Below are 21,216 nucleotides of genomic sequence, written 5' to 3'. Positions count from 1 at the left end.
TTTTTTTTTTTTTTTTTTTTTTTTTTTTTTTTAAACAGAGTCTTGCTCTGTCACCCAGGCTGGAGTGCAGTGGCACGATCTCGGCTCATTGCAACCTCCACCTCCCAGGTTCAAGCAATTTTTCTGCCTCAGCCTCCCGAGTAGCTGGGACTACAGGTGCATGCCACCACACCCAGCTAATTTTTGTATTTTTAGTAGAGACAGGGTTTCACAATATTGGCCAGGCTGGTCTCGAACTCCTGACCTTGTGATCTGCCCACCTTGGCCTCTCAAAGTACTGGAATTACAGGCGTGAGCCACTGCGCCCAACCCCTGATTTTTTTTTTTTTTTTGAGATAGAGTCTCGCTCTGTCGCCCAGGCTGGAGTGCAGTGGCACATCTCGGCTCACTGCAGCCTCTACTTCCCAGGTTCAAGCGATTCTCCTGCCTCAGCCTCCCGAGTAACTGAGTAGCTGGGACTACAGGCGCGTGCCACCACGCCCAGCTAATTTTTATATTTTTAGTAGAGATGGGGGATTCACCATATTGTCTAGGCTGGTCTTGAACTCCCGACCTTGTGATCTGCCCATCTGGGCCTCCCAAAGTGCTGGGATTATAGGCATGAGCCACTGTGCCCGGCCTTCGATAATTTTTTAAATGTGTTACTTTACTGATGAGGTAACTGAAACCTTGAGAAGCTGGCAGGTAGTATGGAGGTTAAATGCATGGACCCTGGAGATGAATTACTTGGGTTTGTGCCCCAGCTCTGTCTCCCATTTGCTGTGCGACCTTCCTTGGGCAACAAGTTACTTAACTTCTTCTGCCTCAGTTTCTTCATCTATAAAACAAGGATAATAATACTGTATATTTGATTGGGCTATTATAATTAAATGAGTTATTCATATATGTAAAACATTTAGAATGTTAACTGGCAAATAGTAACAAAATGTATTAATTCTTACTAAGTATTTTGCCTAGGTTAACACAGCTAGTGAGTGGCAAAGCCAGGATTTGGACTAAGGTCTCTCTAACCTCAAGATCTTTCTATTGAATCATGTTTTACCCTCTAGGAAGTCTTTCCTGATCCTCTAGATTTAGGTTGGGTACCTCTTGTTTACATTTCTGGGCCCCTCTTTATTTCCCCCATCACTCTGATGTATCTTGCTTTCTTGGCTCTAAAGGATCCATCTTGTGTCCTTACTGCTTGATTCATAGTAGATGCTCAATAAATGGTGGTTTTCATTTGCATTTGAGAAGACTTTCTGAGTGTCTCTTGAACCACCTTCTAGCTATCCCTGTTAGGGTTCCAGGATTACTAGAAATGTGGACCTCATGGCTAGTAGGGCATGGAGGGGCCAGTGAGATTGTCTGTTTTGGGCCTGATGTGTGGGCTCAAGGCCAATGCCAGGGCAGCAAGGTCACAATGATTTCCTTGAGTAGCACCCTTTGGCTGGAGATGGGGTAGGTGGGGTACCCCTTTCTTAAGACATGTTCTGGATAATCAGATATCTTGTGTTCTTGATGCAGGTAATATAGTTGCTGCTGGAAGTAACGAGAAGTGCAAGGTGGCGGTGCAGAGGGGTGTGCAGTCCAGCGTGAACTACAGTTAGAGCAGGCTGAAGGAGGCAGTGAGGAAGCTGGTGGACTAGGGCGGGGTGAATGTGGCCATCGACATGGTGGGAGGAGACATCTGCCTGAAGGCTGTCCTCAGGTACGTGATGGTCTGTCTAGAGTGGACTAGAGCTGAAACCTTTCCTGATCTCTGCCTTCCTTCTGGCCTTGCTTCTCTCTCATCTTTGCTGTTCACTTCTCCTGTAGGCATCAGCATCAACGAGAACAGCGAGTGGGTGGGTGAAAAGGAATAGAAGCAGAGAAAATCAGGAAATGCTTATATATAGCAAAAACAAAATACCCAACTGGAAAATATCCAAAAAAATGACTGCAGACTCTCTAGTTGGCAATGCCAAATGCTTTAGAAATTATTCATGTGTTAAATACAGCTATGCCAGTTCCCACTAACAACTTTATATCCATGTCTGTGGGGAATTCTTACAAGGGCATTGTTCAGCTGTTAGAATTACTGGGGTGGCAGTTCCCTTTTTCCCAGGTCACTGTGGACCAAGGTACAGGCTCTTCTGATCTTACTGCTTTCTGAAGCAGCCAGCAGCGTAGGTAATTCCTTGACTTGTTTTATTTTAAAAATATCACTGGAGATTTAGTAGGAGTGTTGTATCACACCAATTCTCATTCCATTTTCAACCAAGGATTCTGGAGTACTCTGATAGCGTTGGTTTCATTTCTTATGTCATCCTGGCAAGCATAATTTTGTAGTTTATCTCTTTATCTTAGTTTCAGGTAGAAGTCGCAGAAGCAGAGACAGTAGCCTATCCACAAAAGAGATCCAGTTGGTTCTCTAGCCCCTGAGCTGGGCGGCAGGCAGTCTATATGTTTGCTCACCTCTGCACCGTGCCTGGTGCTGTGCTTAGAGAAGAAGCAAAGGAAGGAGTGTGTAGTCCAAGTGGAAAGCCAGGATAGACAGCTGGTAAAACTCGCTCATCTCTTACCTTCCTCCTTGCCTTCTGGATAATTGCGTTTTAGCAATAGCTTCTCATTGCCCTTCTAAAGAAGAAAAGCAAAAAACAAAAGCCAAACAAATATACACGTATTTTATATACAAGGTGTTTGCAAAAGTTGTTTCTGTAACTCATTGCTTAGCAATAGTACTGTAGGGGACTTTTCATACTGGGCTGCAGAATACTTATGAATTTTTGTAGATTATTTAAAATTCTCTAAAGAGGCACATGTGTTACAGGAATCCTAAAGTAAGTCTTTGTATGAAGCAAATGGTCCTTCCCTCATTAAAGTGTATGTCTTCTTATTCCTGCTTCCTAAGTTCATCATCTTCAAACTGAGTTGTCTCAGTACAACTCAGACATTTGGAAACAAATGGAATGACATTTGTTTATATGCCCAATTTTCTTCCACAAAGTGGTTGAGGTAGTTAAATAGATAGTCTTGATTCTCTCTCTTTTTTTTTTTTTTTTTTTTTGAGACAGGGTCTCACTCTGTTGCACAGGCTGGAGCACAGTGGTGCAATCATGGCTGCATGGCTCACTGTAGCCTTGACATCCTGGGCTCAAGCAGTCCTCCTGCCTCAGCCTCCTGAGTAGCTGGGTGTATTAGTCTGTTCTTACACTGCTAATAAAGACATACCTGAGACTGGGTAATTTATAAAGGAAAAAGGTTTAATTGACTCACAGTTCAGCATGGCTGGGGAGGCCTTAGGAAACGCACAATCATGGTGGAAGGGGAAGCAAACATGTCCTTCTTCACGTGGCAGCAGCAAGGAGAAGTGCTGGGGAAAAGCCCCTTATAAAACCATCAGATCTTTGGAGAACCTACTCACTATCGTGAGAACAGCATGAGGGTAACTGTCTCCATGAGTAAATTACCTCCCACTGGGTCCCTTCCACGACATGTGGGGATTATGGGAACTACAATTCAAGATGAGATTTGGATGGGGACACAGCCAAACCGTATCACTGGGACTACAGGCATGTGCCACAATGCCTGGCTAATATTTTTATATTTTGTAGAGACAAGGTCTCACTATGTTGCCGAGGCTGGTCTTGACCTCCTGGGCTCAAGTGATCCTCTTGCCTTGGCCTCCGAAGGTGCTTGGATTATAAGTTTAAGCCATGGCACCTGGCTCAACAGCCTTGATTCTAAAGTGGGCCCCCTTATAAAATTATCTAGTTCCTTTGGTTCCCTAATACCTTGCTTATGGCATATATAACATATGGCATATAAAATGGCATATATGGTTTTTTTTTTTTTTTTTTTTTTTTTTACTGAGAAGCCCAAAGTAATAAATGATGGTTCACTCCTGCCACTTTGCAATGTCAAGAGGAGTGCCCAGCTGTGGATATAATACATGTTGGTTTTTTAAATGTTGGTAAAATATACTATAACCTAATATTTATCATTTTAATGATTTGTAAGTATGCAATTCACTGGCATTAAATACAGTCATAATGTTGCATAATCATCCTCAACAAAACTCTATACTTGTTAAACATTAGCTACTTCTTTTCCCTTCCCCAACCTCTGGTAACCTCTGTCCTACTTTCTGTCTCTGTGAATTAATGTACATTGCTCTTTTTTTCATTCTCCTTTTTTTTTATTGTGGTAAAAAACAGATAACGTAAAATTTACCATCTTAACCATTTTCAAGTGTACAGTTCCGTAGTGTTAATTATATTCACATTGTTGTGTGACAGATCTCAAGAGCTTTTTCATCTTGTAAACCTGAAACTCTATAGCCATTAAACAACAACTCTCCTTTCCTCCCTTTCCCTAGCCCTTGGTAACCACCATTCACTTTCTGTTTCTATGAGTTAACTGCTTTAGATACCTCATATAAGTGGAATCATACAGTAATTTGTCTTTTTGTGTTTGGCTTATTTCACTTAGCATAATGTTCTCAAGGATCATCTATGTTATTGCATGTGACAGGATTTCCTTCCTTTCTAGGGCAGAATAGTATTTCATTGTATGTATATACCACATTTTGTTTCTCATTTGTCTGTTGATGGACACTTGGGTTGCTTCTACCTCTTGGCTGCTGTGAATAGTGCTGCTGTGAATATGGCTGTGCAAACATCTCTTTGAGACCATGCTTTTAATTCTTTTCGATATATATCAGAAGTGGAATTGCTGAACCTATTTTTAAGTTTTTGAGGAACCTTCATACTGTTTTCTGTAGTAGTTGCACTATTTTATAATCCCACCAACAGTGCACAGGGGCTTACATTTCTTCACATCCTCGCCATTTGTCACTTGTTATTTTACGAGACTAGCCTTCTTAATGGGTGTGAAATGTAGGCTGCTTTTTTATAATTTCTTTTTCTTCTTCTCTTTGTCCTCAGCCTGGCCTGGGAAGGCAGGATTGTGGTGGTGGGATTTGCTGGAGGAAACATTGCTTCTGTACCAGCCAAGCTTCTGCTCCTGAAGAATGTCTCTGTCGTTGGGCCTGTACTGTGATTGATACAAAGAAATGAACTTTCCCGTCTTCTCTAAGAGCCTATCTTCGGTGCTTCAGTACTGCCAGCAAGGGCACATCCAACCATATGTTGGAATGGTTTCCAAGGTAGAGGAGGTGAGACACACTTAAGGGATGTGATGCAGGTGAGGCCAGGAAATAATTTATGCAAGCTACTGGGTAGTTTATCTCTGGATGCTACAAATCCTTTTTTTTAATAAAAGGAAAAGATGAAAATGCAACACAGAATAGTGGGATTGCACAGGTGTCAGGGTCACAGGATTTTTCCCAGCCTTTGGGTTGTATGGATGTAGACTCAGGCCCAATGTGAATCTGAATCCGTGAAGGCCACGTGAAGCCGAAATTTGAGGGCTCTGTCTGCATCACTGCTCGGTCAGATAGAGGAAAGTTATGCTTCTTTAGAAAATGATTTACACGTGTTGATATGAACTTTGAACTCTACAACATACAAGCCTAAGAAGAAAGTGCTTGGCTTGACCTTTGGTTTTAAAATATAGATGCTTTAAAGCACAACCAGATGATCTAAGTTGGAGTTCTGTGAGGAGAACACTAAATCATGCCTGGCATCATAAGACTATAATTCATCCATTAGTCACTGTAGTTAATTTTGTTGGCTATTCACTCCCTTTTTTCATTCCCCCCCATCTCATTAATGTGGCTTAAACTTCCTCCAAAGTGTAATTGTGAGCATGCATATGCAATATAGTTGTAAATGTGAATCTGTTAGGCATTCACTGTGAAGTCTATTATTTTTTTGACTTAATTTGTTTTAATGTTCAAAAAACTGTCGTGGTAACTCTTGTCAGCCATAGATGGAGGTGATATTTTGTTCAAATGCAGATTAGTGGAGCCCAAGCTGTTGGTGCCAGACTTCATTGCTAACCAGGCTTCCATGGTTGTTTCTTCCTGTGAGGAGACACATTCTTTTCAAACATGGCTTATTTTCTTTCTCTGTTTAGTATGTACGTCGGGAAGATGGTGTTCAATGGTGAAGAGAACCTGACTGGCCAGTAGAAAACTGGTTGGATGCCAGTCACAGCTTCATCCCTCCAGCCATGTCGTTTTGTGGAAGTCCCCTTGCTTTTCTGACTTTAGTTTCCGCCTCTCTAAATAAGCAGGAGGATGTGACGAGTGGTTTTTAGACTGTGCTGCAGGAGCCACAGCAGGGATGTGGGGCTAGGGCAGCAGGTGTTGATGTGAGCTGCCTAGGCTGTGGGACCCCATCGCTGCTGGGGTTTGAGTAGCTGCACATTTTAACTACTTTTCTCAAACTTTTAAGAAAAGGTCTTGTGGCTTAAAAACTTGAAAATCCCAAGTTCTGGGTCCCCTTCCATCCTGTGGCTTTTATCATGTGACTTCTAACCTGAGGCTATACCTGTTGATAAGGGATAAGGACAAGTAGGCATACAGAAGTGGAAACAAGTATCCATTTGAACTGTCTCTTCTCTCTCAAGGTCTTTTAGGTGCCGTTTAGGCAGGAAGGAAAGCCAGAGGTGGATTATTGTTTTAATTATCCCCGTTGAAATTCTCTCTCCTCTGTAAACATGAATTGACTCTGTAATTACTAACCACCTGTCAGCTTCCATTTGCCCTTCTCCTTTCCAGTGAGGGCTCTGCATGTGGGATTTATAGAGTTGTTCTCACTCTGCTGCCCTTGGTGTAATCGAGTGGATCTCTAGGCCATGCTCCCTAACACATTTCGAGCATCTCATTCATATACCATCCATTTACCATGTCTTCTTTTTCTGTTTCTTTCAATATGCAAACCATTTAGAGGATTCATAATAGGAATGACAGCTCATATACATTAGGTGCTTACTGTGGGTCAAGAACTATGCTAAACACTTTACATGCATTATCTCCTTTAACCTTCACAACAACCCTTTGAGGTATGCCAACTTGATTATATTTTACAGATGAAAGAATCAGGACTTATAGAGGCTAGGAGCCCTGCCCAGTGATAGGTAGGAAGTAAATCTAGTCTTGGTCCATCTGATGCCAGAATCTGGGCTCCTTATGACTGTATCAAACTCCCTCCTCAAATAAGCCAAGAAGTCACTTCCAGGAAGCCTTATTCTATAGGGTTTAGTTTTATCTATTTATCATAGAATTATCTGTGTGAAAGACATTATTTTAACTATGTTATAGTTATACTCTTATATTTTCCTGAGCAGTACCAGAATTTATATATTTTGTTCTTTTGTTCTTTGTTCTTTTGAAAATGAAGATGGTTAAATGAATATATAATTAATTTCACTGAAGCCTGGGTAAGAAAAATATTAAATGAGTAAATCAGTAAACGTGTAAATTAGTTAACATACTGGAAAAAATTGTTTGTCAGGACCTGTTTGGGTTTGGAAAATGACCACTGTACTGTATATAGAGAAAATACAAACTAAAAAGCACTAGTATTTCTGACTGGCTTGCATTTTCTCCTGAATGTGTGTGCTTGCAGATTTAACCTTGATAGTTGATACTAATATGACCACAAACTTTGCACCATAGATTTTTGAGTAGGCACAGGGTATGAACTTCTGTAGGACTCTGCTTCTCCTTTATTTACCTGTGATTACTTCTTTAATGCCTGTCTTTCCCATAGAGCATAAACTCTGTGCAAGCAGGGCCATGTGCTGTCTGCACCTCTATATCTCCAGCTTCTGGCAGGCGCTCACATACCTGTTAAATGACTGTGAGTGTGGGGCTCTGGGCTCAGACCAACAGCATTCGGACGCTGGCTGTGGGCAAATTACACATCTTTGTGCCTTAGTTTTCTCAGCTGTAACAGGGGCAGTAATATACCCTGCCTCCTAGGGTGATTATGAGGATTAAGTAACATGATACATGTAAAAGCACATAACCGATATAGTAACTTTTAAAAAGCATAATATATTTCCATGATAAAATATGGAGTTGAGCTTTTTTCAGTTCCCCTCAACTATAACACTTTTGCTTTGATGTCTCAGAGGGAAAGATTATAAGACAGTCTTTAGATTTTGAATTCTACCTAGAATGTATTATTTTCTGAAGGATGATGTCTATGCTGTGGTGAGTGGATCACGAATTGGTCCTGTGATCTGTCCAGAGGAGGGCATTATTTTGATGTGCAGTGTGTTTTCTGTAAGAAGCTGTCCCTGAATGTGTCAGTCTGACATGGTATTTAACCACACAGATCTGAACTTATTTATTATTTAAAGGTCAGGTGAGATCATCACATGAACAGAAGGACAGAAATTGTTAATGGATAGAAATTGCTTGAAATTTTCTCAGTGTATCTGTGGCATATTCTTAAAAATGAAAGTACTCTTTTAGTTTAGAAGGTCTATTAGTTATAGCCCATTGTTCTAGACCCAGTTTGTGGAACTCCTCATATCTGCTGGCCCCACCTGCCCCAGGCCTTGGCCACTTGTCATGCTTTTCCAGTGATGACTCCTATAGCTCATCCTACAATTCATACAGCCCAGACCACTGTCCCTAGGATACATCTCCTAACATCGTTGATTGCCTTGTGCTTTCCTGGGTTGGGAGCTGATCCTAGAGGCAAGGCCACCATTGTGTTCATCATACAGGAGTGTCTGCAGCTCTGGTATGGAGGTTTGATCCAAATGGACCTGTTGAAGCTTCCGGCTTCCCCAGAAACTATGCAGGGTCTGGGCAATGCAGTCCAGAAGTACGGGTATTTCATTCCATTAGGCAAGCTTTTCATTGGGAGGAATGAAAGGAGATAAATTGTTTGCCTTTTCTCCTCCCTGTTGACTGTTTCATATGGCTGCTTTATTTATTTATTTATTTATTTATTTATTTGAGATGGAGTTTCATTCTTGTTGCTCAGGGTGGAGTGCAGTGGCACGATCTCGGTCACTGCAACCTCTGCCTCCCGGGTTCAAGTGATTCTCCTGCCTCAGCCTCCCGAGTAGCTGGGATTATAGGCACCTGCCACCACTCATGGCTAATTTTGTATTTTTAGTAGAGTTGGAGTTTCACCATGTTGGTCAGGGTGGTCTCAAACTCCTGACCTCAGGTGATCCACCTGCCTCGGCCTCCCAAAGTGTTGGGACAATAGGCATGAGCCACTCCACCCAGACTTTTTTCTTTTTTTTTCTTTTTCTTTTCCTTTCTTTCTTCCTTTCTTTTTTTTTTTTTTTTACAACCATTGCCACTATCCAATGGCTTCTCTATAGCTGTCCCATGTGAAAAACAGCCACTACATGTCCCCCTGAAGCTACAACCAATTCAAAATCAGTAACACAATGCCCTGTAGTTTCTCTCCTTCTTTCCTTCGTTTGCTTTACTTTTTCTGTTACCCTTGCCTCCCTGGGATTGCAACCCTCTGACGCATTAGGGCATAACTTTTGATTAGGTTCTATTTTCTAAGGGCTCATGCTGATCAACTTCAAAAATTTATTTATTTTTATGTTTAGTACCGCATTGTCTGACTTTTTTTTAAAAAAAAGTTAAGTTTGTTGAGATATAATTTACATATAATAAAATTCACGCCTTTTAGGTGTACAGTTCTCTGAGTTTTGACAAACCTACACGGCATGTAGCTACCCCACCACAGTCAAGATGTAAGAACATTTCTGTCACCCCCAAAAGTTCCCTTATGTGCCTTGTAATCAGTCTCCTTTTCCTGCTCCATGGCTACTGGTAGTCACTGACCTGTTTTCTTCCCACTTAATTTTTCCTTTTCCAGAGTGTCATATAAATGAAATCATAGAGCATATAGCCTTTTGAGTTTGGTTTCTTTCTCTTTGCGTAATGCTTCTGAGGGGCACCATGTTGCTGCACGTGTCGGTAGTCCATTCCTTTTTATTGCTGAGTAGTATTTCATTGTATGGATGTACCACAGTCTTTTTCATTCACCAGTATGCAGACATTCAATTATTTTCAGTTTTTGGTGATTATGAATATATCTTCTATAAACATTCATGACAGGTATAGACATATGGTTTTATATATTTTAGGACTGAGATTTCTAGGTTATATGCTAAACGTATGTTTAACTTAAGACAATTTACACAGATGTGTAATTGGTTTTACTTTTCTCCTCATTCTCCATTGTTGCCTAGATAACATCATGAAGCAAGAATGATATAAGGCAAGGACTAAATTGTAGCTGCTTCTGAATGATAACTTTAAAATAAATCTGTGCAGAATTCTAAAAAAGAACAAATGTTGACACCCCTTCAAAAAGAGGCAGCTTCGATTATATCAGCAGCTCTTTATTTCTCGGGTATTCAGAAACAATTCTGCAAAACACTGCTGAAAGAAATCATAGATAACACAAACAAATGGAAACACATCCCATGCTCATGGATGGGAACAATCAATATAGTGAAAATGACCATGCTGCCCAAAGCAATGTACAGAGTCAATGCAATTGCCATCCGAATACCAGCGTCATTCTTCACATAACTAGAAAAAACAATCCTAAAATTCATATGGAACCAAAAAAGAGCCCACATAGCCAAAGCAATACTAAGCAAAAGGAACAGATCTGGAGGAATCACATTACCCAACTTCAAATTATACCACAAGGCCATAATTACCAAAACAGCGTGCTACTGGTTTAAAAATAGGCATATAGACCAATGGAACAGAATAGAGAACCCAGAAATAAAGCCCAATTCTTACAGCCAACTGCCCTTCAACAAATCACACAAAAACATAAATTGGGGAAAGGACACCCCATTCAATAAATGGTGCTGGGAAAACTGGCAGGCACATGTAGAAGAAACAAACTGGATCCCCATGTCTCACCTTATACAAAAATCAACTCAAGAACTCAAGATGGATCAAAGACTTAAATCTAAGACCTGAAACCATAAAAATTCTAGAAGACAACATCAGAAAAACTCTTCTAGACATTGACTTAGGCAAAGAATGCACGACTGAGACCCCAAAAGCAAATGCAACAAAAACAAAAAATAGATGGGACCTAATTAAACTAGAAAGCTTCTGCACAGCAAAAGAAATAATCAGCAGAGTAAACAGACAACCCACAGAGTGGGAGAAAATATTTGCAAACTATGCATCTGACAAAGGACTAGTATCCAGAATCTACAAGGAACTCAAAACAAGTCAGCAAGGAAAAAAAACAAAAACAAATAATTCCATCAAAAGTGGGGGAAGGACATGAATAGACATTTCTCAAAAGGAGATATACAAACAGCCAACAAACATGAAAAAATGCTCAACATCACTAATCGGGGAAATGCAAATTAAAATCACAGTGAGATTCCATGTTATTCCTGCAAGAATGGCCTAATTAAAAAGTTAAAAAACAATAGATGTTGGTGTGGATGTGGTGAAAAGGGAACGCTTTTACACTGCTGGTGGGAATGTAAATTAGCACAACCATTATGGAAAACAGTATGGAGATTCCTTAAAGAACTAAAAGTAGAACTATAATTCAATCCAGCAATCCCACTACTGGGTATCTACCCAAAGGAAAACGAAGGAAAAGAAGTCATTATATGAAAAAGACATGTACACACGTTTATAGTGGCACAATTTGCAATTGCAAAGATATGGAACCCACCTAAGTGCCCAATGACCAACGAGTGGATAAAGAAAATGTAGTATATGTACACCATGGAATTCTACTCAGCCATAAAAAGAAACAAACAAACAAACAAATGCCTTTTGCAGCATCCTGGATGAAGCTGGAGGTCATTATTCTAAATGAAGTAACTCAGGAATGGAAAATCAAATATTGTATGTTCTCACTTATCAGTGGGAGCTAAGCTATGAGGACTCAAAGGCATAAGAGTGATATTAATGAACTTTGGGGTCTCAGTGTGGGGGAAGATTTGGGGGATGGATAAAAGGCTACATATTGGGTACCATGTATACTGCTGGATGATGGGTACACTAAAATCTCAGAAATCACAACTAAGTAACTTATCCATGTAACCAAAAGCCACCTGTACTCCAAAAACTATTAGAAAAAAACCCAGTCCCATTCATCTCAGATATATTCATTCATTCATGATTTTATTCACCAAACATTTACTGTATGTCAGTCAATAAAAAGTAAGATTTAGTCTTGCCCATGAGGAGTTTGTTTTTTAATTGGGAAGATCTCAGGACAGTGCTGTGATAGGGGGAGAGCCCGTTTCTAATGAATGCACACATCAATATGATATATTCAGAAAACTCTATGTTACTTTGGTTATTCCTGATTGATGAACTAGTTAAAAATTCCAACAGCAGAAACTTCATATCCTAAAACAAAAGCAATGTTTTTATCTTGCTGCAAATTCCAGGTTGCATTATCTCCAGAGACAAATTTAATTATGGCTTCATCCACCTGAAGGCAGAAAACCAGGGTGCTGGGAACAGCCTGTGTATCTATTATACCTAGGCATCAGTATTGTGCAGTCTTCCTCTCTGTAACACAGCCTGTAGAATCCAGGAGGAAAGCGTCCCTCGGCCATCTGAAGTAGCTATCAAAAGACTCTGGTCTAAAGCCGTGCATTTTACTTTTTAGTTTCTCACTCAGAGCCCTATCACTTCTATTAAATTTCCAGTCCTTAACACCACCGAGAGTCTGTTTTCCCAGCCCAGGCAGAGACCACCAAGTAGAAAGGGACACAGTTGGGTTATTTTTAGAAGTAGCTACAGTTACAACAGAAGTGGCAACTGGACATGGAGAGGTGACAGAATATCGGAAAAACAGAAGGTAAAATAATGGATGTTCAAAATTTTGAAATGCTCAAGTCATGGAACAAGAAGATGATGCTTTCCCCCAGTATTCTCTGTTACAGAAGTCACGGAAATATGTGATACATTTTAATAAAGACTTATATGCAAAATGATTAAAATTAGCTTGAGCATTTGAAGGGACAGCTTTCTTTTTATGTTAACATTTATTTGCAGAAGATCCTTGACTCCCTTAGGATGCCAGGTGAAAAGTATCACTAGCTTTAATAATATTTATTTTCTCATGTATTTTCTATTGTTGGGCTATGACACATCTCTGGGAACAAGTGACTTCTAACTGACAGGGAGAGTGATGCAGCTGTGAGTCACCTGGAAATGACTGACGGGGGGATGAGTGTTTCAAACATCTGTCTTAGACCTCTTCCACCTCCTCGTCGAGAGTCTCAATTTGCTTAGACGGGAAAGGTCTCTGTAAGGCACAGGGCTCTGAAAGACAGATGTTTTTGAAACCAGGAATCTCATGCGGCAGAGAGATTGCCATGATTGATTTGTTCCTGTACTTCTTTTATTTTATTTTATTTATTTATTTATTTATTTTTTTTGGAGAATCTCAAATGGAAAGGGTTGATTAATCATAATCTTCATTTCAAAGTACATTTTCATTGTTGGGCCATGGAAAGCTGATCTTTTGTTTTTTATGTCTGTATATTTATGAATGTCTGTATTTACTTATTCCCTTTACCCTCATTTCCCACTGCCTCTCCCCACTTTTTCCTACCTTCTGAGCCAGTCTGTGATGAGTTGGATATGTATCTTTTGATTCACATTTCCTTGTAAAACAAATAGAGTTAATTTGTGTGTTAATTTCTTTTTAAGTTACATAAATGGCATTATGCACTAGACCTTGTTCTGTTTCATACATGAAACTCACTCAGTGCTGTCTTTTAAAGATCCATCTGTGTTGCCGTTCCTGGATCCAGTTCATTGCTTCCCACTGCTACATCATGGTGCATGGTATGCATCCACCACAGTTTACAGATTCATTCTGTACTGATAAACTTTGAGGTTGACTTGGTGCCCTAGTCAAGTCATAATAATCAGTATGGCGGTAAACAGCCTAATTGCACAACCTTAAGGACTTGTGCAAAGGTCACTTTGGGGTTATTTTCCCAGGTGTAGATTGTTGGGTCATAGGATGGATGTGTACTTAATTTGACTGCCAGTTACTCCCCAGAATGACTCGACCAGTTTATGCCTCTATCAGCAGTACATGAGAATTCTTGTTTATTTGTCACTCTGTTGATATGTCCAACATTCAGAATTTTGCCAAACTGATAAGGTGTAAAGTGGCATTTTACTATTTTAATTTGAATTTTTCTGATTTCTAATACATTTAAGTATCTCTTTATATACTTGGTATTCATTCAGGTTTCTAGTGCTTTGAATTGCAATTTAAGCTCTTTGTGTAGATTTCTATTTGGCTTCCTGTCTTTGGGTTTTGTTCTTGTTTTTTGAGATGAGGTCTTGCTCTGTCACCTAGGCTGGAGTGCAGTGACACAATCATGGTCCACTGAAGCCTACCTCTGGGCCTCAAGCAATCCTCCCAAATTCAAATGACTTCCCACCTCAGCCTCCTGAGTAGCTGGGACTATAGGCATGTGCCACCTTGCCTGGCTAAGTAAAAAAACCTTTTTAATAGAGATGGGGTCTTCCTGTGTTGCCCAGGCTGGTCTCCAATTCCTGGTCTCAAGTGATCCTCCCAACGTGGCCTCCTAAAATGCCGGGGTTACAGGTATGAAGCACCATGCCTGGCCTTCCTGTCTTTTTCTTACTAAGTTGCAAACGTTCCTTGTGTAATCTGTGACTCTCAAATTTTGATGTGTATACAAACCACCTGGGAATCTTGTTAAGTTTCAGATTATGATTCAACAAAGACAGGATGGGACTCAAGCTTGTGCTTTTCTTATAAGCTCCCAGATGATGCAGAAGACTGGGGTTCTTGAACCACCCTTTGAGCAGCAAAGTGCTAGTTGTTAGTTTGAGACTTTGCAAAAGTCTCCTTCCACATTTGTCATGCTACTATCACTTTTGTCTAGATTTAATTGCTTTTTGTCTAGATTTAATTGCTTCACAGCTCTAAAAAAATCCTCTGGGCTCCACATAGTCATCTTTACCCCCAGTCCCTGAATCCCTGGCAGCCGCTGATCTTTTTACTGTCTCTGCAGTTTTGTTTTTTCCCGAATGTCATATGGTTGGATTTAGACTGCATGTAGCCTTTTCACACTGGCTCCTTTCACTTAGAAATATGCACTTGAGGTTCCTCGACGTCTTTTCTTGGCTTGATAGATAATTTCTTCTTATCACAGAATGATGTTTCATTGTATAGATGTACCACTGGTTGTTTTTCCATTCACCTATTGAAGGACATTTTGGTTGCTTCCAAGTTTTGGCAATTGTGAATAAAGGTGCTATAAACATTTATGTACAGGTTTTTATATGGACATAAGTTTTCAGATCATTTGGGTAAATACCTAGGAGTGAAATTGCTGGATTGTATGGTAAGGATATGTTTAGTTGTGTAAGAAACTGCTAAACTGTTTTCCAAAGTGGCTATACCATTTTGTATTCCCTCTAGCAGCAAATGGGAGTTTCTGTTGTTCCACATCCTCACCAGCATTTGCTGTTAGTGTTTTGGATTTTAGCCATTCTGGTCGGTATGTAGTGGTATCTCATTGTTGTTTTAATTTGCAATTCCCTAGTGACATATGATGTTGCGCATCTTTTGATATGCTTATTTGCCATCTGTATATCTTCTTTGGTGAAGTGTCTGTTCAGATCTTTTGCCTGCTTTTTATTGTTAAGTTTTAAAAATTCTGTGTATATTTTATATTTTAGATACAAGTCCTTTATCAGATATGTATTTGCAGAGATTTTTCTCCCAGACTATGGCTTGTCTTTTTATTCTTTTAACAGTGTCTTTTGCAGAGCATAAGTTTTTAACTTTAATGAAGACTACTTACCCATTTTTTTTTTTCATAGATTGTGCTTTTTTGGTGCTATATCTAAAAACGCATTGCTAAACCAAGGTGACCTAGATTTTTCCCTATATTTTCTTCTGGAAGTTTTATAGTTTTGCATTTTACATTTAAGGTCTATGATCCATTTTAAGGTGGTTTTTGTGAAGAGTATAAGGTCTGTATCTAGATTCATATTTTTGCATGTGGCTATCCAGTTTTTCCAGCACCATTGGTTGAGAGACTGTTCTGTCTCCACTGAATTGCTTTGCCCTTTTGTCAAAGATCAGTTAACTGTATTTGTATGGGTCTATTTTTGGGCTCTCTATTCTATTCCATTGATCTGTTTGTCTATTCTTTCACCAATATCACACTGCCTTGATTACTGTAGCTGCTTTTAAATATATGTTTTGTAACCTTGTACTTCCTTAAAAAAGATTCAAGATAGATTACAATTTCAGTTACATAGGAAGTAGGATAATTTTAATAAAAAACAAAAATTATTAATCATAAAGATACGGATTCTTCTGCCAGTGGCTCTATTCTTTCAAAAGCTGGAAAACAAAGCTCTATTACAGTGGCGTATGGACAGGCCTAGGGCTTTTTACCATCTGGCATTTATCTGACAACACTGATAATTATACATTTAGACAGAGAGAAATACTGAGGTTATTCTTCAGTGTTATTGTTTTCCTTTGCATTTGTGATAACTAGTTAGTGTTGCATAGTTATTTATGGTTCATTGGAGATGCATCTTAATACTTTAGTTATTTTATTAATTGATACTGCATCAAATGTTTGTTGAAATATCCATATATGCAAATCTGACCACATTCTTTTGCATTTTGTTTTAGGTCAATGATGCCTTCCTTCATGTGAAACAGGGGAAATCCATGGGCAAGGTGCTTCTCGCTGTTAAATAAATCCTCGCCTGAGCAGCAAAGTTAACGTGTCCGGATCAAAACTCCACATCTTTCCCCAAAACCTGATTTCCCTTCTGTGTTTCCAAAGGTGTTACCACTTTCCTTACTAATCCAGGTTTAAAATCTTGGAGTCACCTCTGATTCTGTTACAACAGAATCAACTCCTAACTAGTATGATTATATAGTTTATTGTCCAAACCTTTTTGAGAGTAAAAGGGTGCCATTAGTAATTACATCAGGAAAACATATCCCAGGCAAACCAGGGTGTATGGTCAGTCTACTCAATGCATTATGAAATGCAGTGATTGCCGAGTTCTGTTGTTCTCACCTCTAAGATATCTCTCATGTCCATATCCTCTTCTCCATTCTGACTAATTAAGCCTGAACTGCTATCACCAGTGACCTTCTAACTGCTTTTCCTACCTTTAAACTACTCTCACCCCCTCCATCCTTGTGATGCATTATTGCCATGGTGATCTTCCCGAAGCATAGCTCTGACTATGGCCCATTTCAGAAAACTACAGTGGCTCACCATTGCCTGATGGTGGAGTTCAGACCCCTTGAGCTAGCATTTCATTATGACTGTGATTTTTCCCCGCACCACTTTCCAGCCTTAAGTATGTACTGAACTTTCCTGCCTCCCTCATTTTTCCCTGGTTGTGCAATTTTTTCCACCCTCCATCTCTGTCAAACATAAGCCTTCCTGACCTCTAAGACCTGCCTTTGTCATGTGCCTTTACCCTCAGGCAAGGAGCAGTCTCTTCTCTTCCTCTTCTACCTTCCTGTAGCTTCCCTAGGATTTGTCGCATTCTGCCTTGAATCATAGGGAACGACATGTGTAGTGGAGTGAACACAGGCCTCTGAATCCAAGATATGAGTTTAAATCCCAGCTTTGGAGGTGGTTACTTAAGGTCTCAGTGCCTTCATTCTTCTCCCTATATAAAGTAGGTATTACAATATCTAACTTAGAGAGTCATTGGGAGTTATACATGCAGTGATTGGGTAAAGCACCTGGCATATGGCAAGCAATTAGCAAATGCTGGTTACTTCTACTTCTTTCTCTTCTCTTTTCCCAATGTATCATAAGTTCCTTGAGAGCAGGCACCATGTCTGATTTACTCTTGTATTTCCCACAGTACTTCCCATAGTGAGTTACCCTTAGTAAACAGTAAGTTGAATTGAATTTAAATTACCTGTAAGTTTTAAAATGCGGGATTAAATTAAGAATATGTTGCTTTGGAAACACCCAAATGTCTATCGATGGATGAATGGATAAACAAAATGTGGTATACACATAATGGAATATTATTCAGCCTTAAAAAGGAATGAAATTCCGACATGTACTACAATATGATGAACCTGGAAGACATTATATGTGAAATAAGCCAGACAGAAAAGGACAAATACTATATGATTCCACTTATATGAAGTACCTAGAATAGTGAAATTCATAGAAACAGAAAGTACAGGTTGACATCCAAAATCTGAAATGGGAAACGCTCCAAAATCTGAAACTTTTTGAATGCTGACGTGATGCTCAAAGAAAATGCTCATCGGAGCATTTCAGATTTTGGATTTTTGGATTTGGGATGCTCAACTGGCATAATGTGAATATTCCAAACTCTGAAAAAATCTGAAGTCTAAAACACTTCTGGTCTCAAGAATTTTGGATAAAGGATACTCAATGTGCAACATGTAGAATGTTGGTTGCAAGGTGGGAGGGGAGAACGGAGAGTTATTGTTTAATGGTACAATGTTTCCGTTTGGGAAGATGGAAAGTTTTGGAGGTGTGTGATGGTTATGGTTGTGCAACAGTGGGAAGGTACTTAGTACTGCTCAACTGTGTACTCTTAAAAATGGTAAAAATGATAAATTTCATGTATGTCTTACAATAATAAAAGAAGTTTTAAAAAAATCATGTTATCCTCTTTCCTAAGTGAATCCATTCAGGGAGGAGAACAGGGGGTGTGTGTAGCGTGCCTAGCTTAGGTTGGAGTCAGCTCCAGTCTCTGCCGGCGTCCTGGTTTGTTGGGAGAGGTCCTGTACTTTTGCTGGGTGCTAAGCATTGTGCTGTATTCCTCCTACTGCATGAGTGATAATTCTCAGAAAGGAGGAGGTGGCACGAGGATAAAAACAGGCACCTGACACAACAGGGAGATGTGGGTACTTCCACTTATTCTTGATGAAGTCCGCTTCCAATAAATGTGGTAAGAGGCTTTGTTTAGGAAAAAATATATGTTTTTTGAAGAATAGAATGATAAAATAGGATTAACATTTGAGGAAAGAATTTGAAACGGAGGAATTAGCAGAAGGAAGGGGGAGGAGAAAGATGTCAGGGAAATCACCCACGTGTGTGTTGTGGGCCACGTGATGCCTCCATGAGGGCCAGCACACTTGCTGCCGCCTCTTCCGAATCTCAGCGGGTGTGTTTCAGCCTTCCGGGAGCTTCATGCCCTGTGATTCCATTTCATAATAGGCTTCTTCTCACCTCCCTTCCCCCAACCCCATTTCATCTTCATATGAACTACTTTTATATTTAAATGAAAGTTGGTTTTCAAAAATATTAAGAAAGTAAAGTTTGAGCCGTATTTTAGAGTTTTCTAACACCCTTTGGCATAACTGAAGACACGCTGGATAGATCGTGGGAGAGAAGACAAATCAGGATTGGGAAAAGTGTATGAGCCCAGCCAGGAGCTGCCTTTTCCGCTGCTGAGAGCTGATCAGTAGGTGTCACAAATAATAAAGATCTATTGTCCACAGTTCACTAACATCAAAATGACTTAAATAGAAAGAGACAGTCATTTAGGAGAATGAGTTTTTTCCGATTTAACAAGTTTTGGTTAGAACCCCTAATGACCTGTTCTCTGCTTGCCTCTGTTCCTGTTTCATTGGAGTGATTTGATTTGAAAGCATTTGAGTCATATTTTAGTCATCGTTTGGTTATTCTACCATCTGAGCCATTAGTTAGTCTGAAAAAAGAATCAATGCAGCTCCAAGTGACAGTATTTATTCTATATTCACAGACTTTTCCCAGCTCTTCCTCGTAGGCTGCTGCTGGAAGAATCATGCCCACACGCCCACCTCCCCTTTTTCAGTAACTGTGGGTCTCTCCACCTGCACATACTTCTCTCCAAACCAAAATGAGGTTTTCTGCCATTAGCTGTGAAATAATCCTATTTATGCACCACCAGTATATTTGTCCCTGCTGCTTCCTCTGTAATCTGTGTGAATTTAGAAAATGACCTTTTCTATTTGAGTTATGGTAAAGATAATAAGGGCTGTTATTTGAGAAGCAAAGGATAGTGAAGTGCCTTCATGTATTCAATTGTATTTAATTTAAAACAATTGGAGTAAACTAAGAAAAATTCATTCTATTATTTCGTTTTCTTATTTTTTTTTCCAAGTTTATATAAAGGAATCAAGGAGCAATGACTGTTTTTTTCTTTTCTTGAGATGGAGTCTCACTCTGTCACCCAGGCTGGAGTGCAGTGGCATGATTGCAGCTCACTTTAACCTCCGCCTCCTGGGTTCAAGAGACTCTCCTGCCTCAGCCTCCTGAGTAGCTGGGACTACAGGTGCACACCACCATGCCTGGATAAATTTTGTATTTTTAGTAGAGACAGGGTTTCACCACGTTGGCCAGGCTGGTCTTGAACTCCTGACCTCAAGTGATCAATCCTAGCCTCCCAAAGTGCTAGGATTACAGGTGTGAGCCACCGCGCCAGGCCAGCAATGACTTTTCAAATCTCTTTTGTTTGTAAAAGTGATGTGAGGGGAAGACCTAATTAAATAAACGAATTCTGGCATTTCCATTTGTTCTCTTCCATTTTGCTTCTTCATCAGAGCTTATTGGTAGATTGAAGGTCTGACTTGGAAATTAACTTGTTTCTAGAACTGTATCCTTGTTGAGGAATCATGTAAAAAGTGACTTTTTCACCTCTTTCTCTCTGTATTTAAAAACGGTCATTTTCTTGAACTTTGGTGAACTACATCATCATTTTAAAAATGGCACTGTTAAAATAATTACAACAATACCATATGGTCACTGGAAAAAGTCAAACAACCCAGAAATTTATAAGTAGAAATTGTTATCCTATTTTTCCTCTTTCTTTTTTCATTTCCATTCTCCAGGGAAAGTACTGCAAGCAATTTGTTGTTAGTCTTGAGTCTTGCAAACCTTTTTAAATACAGCCCCCACAACCCCCCATAAACAGAGATTTTTTAAAAATAAAGATATACATATATAAGCTTTAAAAATAGTATGCATACTGTTCTGTAATGTGCTGTTATAAATTAAAAATATAGACATTCATATTAGTATAAAGAGCTATCTCTTTTTAGCAGCTGCTTAGTATTCCATAGTGAGGAAGTATATAATACATAATCATTTCCTTATTAGTGAACTTATTCACATAAGCATTTATCAATGTGCCTCTATGTGAGCAAAAGTTTACAAATCTAGTGGGGGAGACAGACATTAATCAAATATATAAAATCATGCTAAACTGGTGCCATCCAAGGTCTAATGGAGGAATTCAACTCAGGAAGGTCAAGAAACATTCCCTGAGGAAAGACC

The 21,216-nt window shown here is 39.6% G+C and overlaps 1 long non-coding RNA gene across 1 annotated transcript in view; it reads left to right on the top strand.

Annotated features, from left to right (window-relative positions):
• LOC105540733 overlaps positions 1–18,548 on the top strand; it is a 28,612-nt gene extending 10,064 nt beyond the window's left edge. Inside the window, exons 7-10 of the long non-coding RNA XR_001006250.1 lie at positions 1,507–1,607; positions 3,323–3,406; positions 4,908–5,137; positions 16,572–18,548. This is a non-coding gene — a long non-coding RNA (uncharacterized LOC105540733). The remainder of the gene's footprint in view (positions 1–1,506; positions 1,608–3,322; positions 3,407–4,907; positions 5,138–16,571) is intronic.
• The last annotated feature ends 2,668 nt before the right edge of the window (positions 18,549–21,216 follow it).

Source organism: Mandrillus leucophaeus, unplaced genomic scaffold (assembly GCF_000951045.1).
Source record: "Mandrillus leucophaeus isolate KB7577 unplaced genomic scaffold, Mleu.le_1.0 Scaffold226, whole genome shotgun sequence".
Taxonomy (NCBI): domain Eukaryota; kingdom Metazoa; phylum Chordata; class Mammalia; order Primates; family Cercopithecidae; genus Mandrillus; species Mandrillus leucophaeus.
This window is presented reverse-complemented; position numbering and strand designations above follow the sequence as displayed.